Raw genomic sequence first — 6,000 nt, forward strand, 5'->3', positions numbered from 1 at the left:
TAAAAAGCACTATTTTTTATATTCCCAAATCAATCACAGACATATTGTTATTGATCTTCCTTTAGTAAATTTTCGATTAATCCATACACAGGTGCTTCAAACTGCACTCTACATTTTCTGCAGCCCAGAGAACAATTTGTTACTAGGATAAAGAAAAGAGAAGCGGAAGAAACCATAGTCCCTACTGCATTTGCAAAAAGCTCTGCAAATCTGAACTCCATGCCTAATAGAAATACAAGGCAAAAGTTAACATTTGAAAATGAAAAGTAAATGTAATACATATTGCATGAACATATTATAGTTATATAAATTATCTGAAACCAAATGCTTTAGAAGAAGACATGGCTTGAGTTTATAACAAAGGCTGATGTTTACCAGATAAATGCTGAGATTGTTGGGTAGTGTTTAAGAAGGAAGTCAAGGTAACTCCCAGTTATGTAGCATTTGGCACCTCAAGAAATAAGCGGTGGGATTCAGCTGAATTTTTTTTCGGAAAGGGCTTTAGGATATCATCCCTCCACAGCACTTCTCTTTCGTGCTTCTGACAGCTATGGAATTGGGTATGCAAGCCCCCTGCACAGCAGAAGGCTCTTACCAGTCATTTATTTATCTTCTGCAGTACTACTTGCTCAGTGCATCGCTTGGGTCACAGCAGTCAGTGGATTACAGGGCTGTATATACCCTAATTTGAAATATTTTCACACAAAGTTACACCAGGGGTGGTACCCCCTCTTGGCATCTTTGCTACAGCTCTGCTTATGAGGCTTAACAACATGGAATAGGTGCAGAAAGGTACTCTAGGAGACCAGGAGTGTGGAGCCTTGTAAGCGAACTGATTCAAGTCTGACACAACAGGAAGAGCGGAGATATAGATTAACAGTCTAGTTACTAGAGTGATGAAGGGGAGTATGTATTGAATGTGACAGTGTCCTTTTCAACACTTGACATAGTATGTATCTTTTCTAAAAAAAAAAAATGATGTACAGTAGAAAAAAAAAAAGACAAGTGTGTAAACTGTGTATACCGCTTTCTGGTATGGGCATATTTATTTCACGAATTCACAATATGAAAAAGCTTCAAAATATCAAGCCTGAAAACAGAATAAAACTGTGTAAATAGGTATATCAGAGCTGTTACATCAATGAACTAACGACTCGATAACACTAACGCTTTCATGTAGAATAGAATCTGATCAGTAACAATAGTTCTGTTTTTAAAATTACCTCTCAGTTTCTGTTTTATTTGTAAACACCCACTGTTAGCTTCCTTTGTGACACAGCTCCCACAGAGTGCATAAAGAAGTGCATTATCAATTAATTTGCCTGGCTTCATTTCCCAGCTGTACATCAGTGTCACAGTATGCATTAAAATAGCTGTCTTTGTAAATTTTCCAGTAGGAAATAAAACCAGAATGATACTTTTTGAAGCCTAACTGAGAACCTATAATATAGACATGTAATGTTTTCACTACTGCAAAGAGAAAACTCGTATTTTATACTGATAAAAATTCCTCTTGTTAAAAATTAGGAACAGGTAATTTTTTTCCTAAGAGGCTTTAAACTTTCTTTTTCTCAGACCTTCAGTGTTCTCTAATAAATATTATTATTTAACTCTTTTCTGCTCTTGGATATTATTTCAGAGAAAGTTAACTCTTTGTTGGCATACAGTATTTTCTTCAAATTTCATAAAATTATTGCATGTTTTAACCCCTCTCCATCATGACACTGCTTAATTCTACATTTCCTTTATTTTGTAAAAAGATTTCTTCGGGGTCTGAATCCTCCCTTTAGACAACAGAGTAGTGATTACCCAAGGAACTGCTATCTCACACGGAGCATTAATGAAGGCATTGAATGTTGATCTAATGGGTTAAATCTGTATAAAGGAAGAGGTGGGAGGAGGTCTTGTAATGCTAATTAAAAATAGTGGGAGATGGTGTGCTGAGGAGTGCCACAGGTCTTCCTTGCAGGTAGCCTCTCACAATAATTGTCCCTCACCTCTTATCCCTGACTTGGGAGAGTGACATTACCAAGTGAAAGCTCATGTATGTATAATGCTTATTTAATCTGATTTACTGATATGACAGAAGGGTGAGTTTGAGCCATCTGAATGGTTTTGGTTCTGATCGGTGACTTTGCTGTAGGATCTGATCTGAGATGGCCAACTCATTTCACAAAGGTTACCCAAAAGCCTTCAGGTACAGCAGTGCTGGTCGCTCCTGACCTGGGCTGGATTCAAACTGCCAGTTAAAGCATGAAATGTTCCATATGCCAGTATCTCCCCTAGCTGTTTGGTGACATATGGTTTCATTCTGAGAAAAATGATGCTAAGCTGATCTGAAATTATGTATGCAAAGGTTAAAGGCATCTTTTGGCATACCTCATGGGAGCTTTTTACAGATGTTTATATCACAGGGGAGAAATCTATAGTGTGGAAATTATAAATTCTCTCATTCATTTAGTATGCCTATTCATGTTAAATAGAATGATCAATGGTATCATAAAAAGACTGAAGAAGACTTCAGAGTTTTTCAGGACAAGGTACGGATCAGGGGCAAGTGTGGTTTTTTTCATGTGTTTTGTTTTGTTTGTTTATTTGTTTTTGTTTTGTTTTTGAAGAGAGTGAGAATAAAGATGATTGCATGTTTATTTGTTCTGATTTCAACCAGCTATGTTAACTTCATGAAAAATACGTCTATTAATTTGATTTACATCTACAGTTGCCTGTCCAGAGTTCCTGTATAGCCTGGCCAACAGGACTCCTAAATCTGCCTGCTTTTAGCTGATGGGTGCAGCTGAGCTCCTGTTTCTATACTACTTCAAAATATATTCAGAAAAGCTTTTGTGAAAGTCTTAAGAGGTAATTTGAATAAGCTATCTACAATAGAAGACCGCGTTAAAATTGTATTTTCTTCCAGGCTATGGATAAAATTTAAAATATTCTATTTTCTTTTCCCATTTGATTGAGTTCTGGCATCTAAACAACAAAGAGATTAGTTTTACCTAACTTACAAGTCATGCAGTCCAGCAGAAAAAAAAAAATAAAAAAAATCAGCAGACTACATTTCCTCCCCGCTGCCAAATTTTTAAGAAATCTACTAAAATCAAACTTTAAATGCATGAAAAGCAAGGTGACCTCGTAGCTAGGTCTTGACTGCCAGTCTGAAAGGGGGGAACAGGCTCAGGTTCATTTTCCATTACTACTAGAGTTCCCGAAGGTTTCAGTTGGAAAGAAAGAGTAGGAGGAGCTCAGGACATGGACTCTCAAAAATCTGGTCACAAGTTTTCCAAGGCTTTTGATGGTTCCAGAGAATTACTGCTATGTCTGCCTCTACTGGTTCTCAGGTAAAATGTTTACAGCATAGTAATTTTAAATTGGAAATATGACATGAAACCTAAAGCAGACCTGTTGATTTCACTGAGAATTTTGTTGTGTTTTTATTCTCCTCACATTTCCTTTTTCTTAGTATGCAACGTAAGTGCAGGTACTACAGTGGGCATAAGAGACATGTCATCATTTTCAGGCATGGGTCGACAACTGTTGCACCAAAGAAATGTTACTTCCAATGCCCCTGGACTTCTGTTGTAAATATGTCCCCAGAAGAAGAATATATGCTTGTTAAAAGAGAGAAATTATTTGTGAGAGCATGCCTAAGGAGAAGGGAGAGAATGATTGAAGTTTCAAGAGAAAACCATAGGAAAAAAGGTCTTTTATAAACCGCAGAGTAGCCTGGAGCATACTCTGTGGGATCTGGAGGAAGAGATAAAACCAAGGAATAAAAAAGTGTGCACTGATAGAATGATGTAAGCTACTAGGAGAAAGAAGTGGTTGTGAAGAATTAAAATATGTATCAGACACCTGCTGAAAACAAAGGTGTGACAGACTAGGAGCTGGTTTAGAAAGTGATCCTGCCACTAACTATCTAAATCCATTCATAAGCAAAATGAGTGGAAAAGGTGTTTTTAGACTTTACTGCAAATAAGAGAAAATAGCATGTGTTTTAGCAATTTAATTCCACATGTTATTTTTGTAAGCATGTTACAAAATACTACTTAGCCAAAGAATTGGAGTTAGGACTTTTAGACCACAAAGGATGACTGAATGGATTGGAACGGCTGGCCGCTGGAGTAATTCTGGGGGCTGAATATATGAAATACAGTCCGTGTATTGTCTCCCACTCAGTGTATTTTTCTTCACTTTGTTTCTTCTGTGCTGTGTCAGTTCTGTTTTTATTTATTTATTTATTTATTTATTTATTTTTACTTGAGCTGTCTACAGAAGCTCCCGCTCTGTGTTTTTGTAGCTCTCTTAAGCACAACCATGAAAAGAGCTGTCAAAAAAAGCTGTCATGACCTGGGCAGTGCTAATTAACTGAAGGACTCGAAAGAAGAATAGTGTGATTCTGAGATCAAGCTTGGGATGTTTGGGCAGAAAAGAGCTAGGCAACACAGTTGCTTCTTTTAGTGTAAGAGCTCATAAAGCCGCGGAGGAGGAAGTTGCAGTAGTGAAGACAAGGAGATGAAGCAGACGTGCGAGGATTTCAGTAGTGATGCTCTTCAGGCAGTGTCGTTCCCAGCCCACTGGTTTCTGGGTGGTAAGGGAGGAGAGAGGGCAGACAGCTCAAGAATCAAGTTCAAGGTTCAAAACCGAGTCAGATTTTTCAGTTGCTTAAAATTTTCGCAGTCTCATTTAAATTTAAGTGTAAATCAGCACATTTTCACTTAACAGAGGCTAGAAGGCTTGAAGGCATAGCTGGGGATGTAGTGAGGAAAACCCCATGAATTTGTCTGTTTGTAGGAGACACAGAAGGAAAGAAGTCGGTCATAACATTGCCTGAGTATGTTCTGAACAGAAATAGCAGCTCAAGATCATTTTATTAAAACTGGTTGTACTCTCCCAGTAAGTTTTCAATGGGAGGACAGTGCTGATTTATCCCAAGGTGACTGCTTTCCATAGGGAAAATTAATCATTTGCATTCAGAGTCTAAAATACAGCTAAACTTTGTGAGCCTGAAGATTACATATGTCTCCGCAGAATGCAAACCAGGATCTGATATAGAATTTACATCAACAGTACATACAGAGTTTAGTAATGTGACTCAGATTTTAAGCAGGTGGTTACTCTAGCGGATCTGCCCTGATTTTCCTATTTTATACTCCAGGGCTACAAATCTTCACCACTTTCCGATGTTTCACCCATTAGGGGGGCTCATTTTTTTTTTGAAGTTACATGCTGATCTAGATTTTAACATAGTTATGAATGGAACATTAAATGTATGCATTTTAGACCATTTTAACTTGGAATAGTTAAACCAACACCTGGGTAATAAATGGTTATTTTAGTCAGGTTAACGAAGGTCTTTTTCATTGGTACATCTATTACCAATAGGTGGCACTCCAACAATTTCTGTAGATGTTATGCTGCACGAGTATGAACTCTCGAAAAGCAGAGGAGCCTATGCAAATAATGAAAAATTGATTTGTAATTCTTTTATTTTAGACATCACAGGAAAATATTTTATGTTTATCTATTATATGGTCAAGGCTTTAATCTGGGGAAGGAAAAGGGGAGGAGAAGAAAGAAATTTGTGGAATTGTTGGTTTATGAACTCTTGTGAAATATGCTGCAGTAATTTGATTTAGTATTCCTAGTCATCTCCCAAGACTACTACAGTCTTTGCTTGGAAAGCCTGGAGTGCCTGGCATGGAGGCACCTCTCCTGCCTAGTGTGCTCTGGCCTTTGATTCAGTGAAGGAGTATTTCTTCTGGCCCTCAGAAGCACTACTGTCAGTGAGAGAAAAAGGTAAAGAATAGAGATGAAAGAGATACCAGATTACAGGAGGACACAGGAAGAAACTGCCAGGATGTAACTGCATTCACAGTAATGGTAAGATATTCTGTGTAGGTAAATGTGGTTACTCTTAAAGCTGACTTGAGTCCAGCTCCCTGCAATTCTTTGGCTAAAGAATGCAGCTGGCAACACTGAATGCAGTGGCAGAGC

This window comes from Nesoenas mayeri (genome assembly GCF_963082525.1).
Source record: "Nesoenas mayeri genome assembly, chromosome: Z".
Lineage (NCBI taxonomy): Eukaryota > Metazoa > Chordata > Aves > Columbiformes > Columbidae > Nesoenas > Nesoenas mayeri.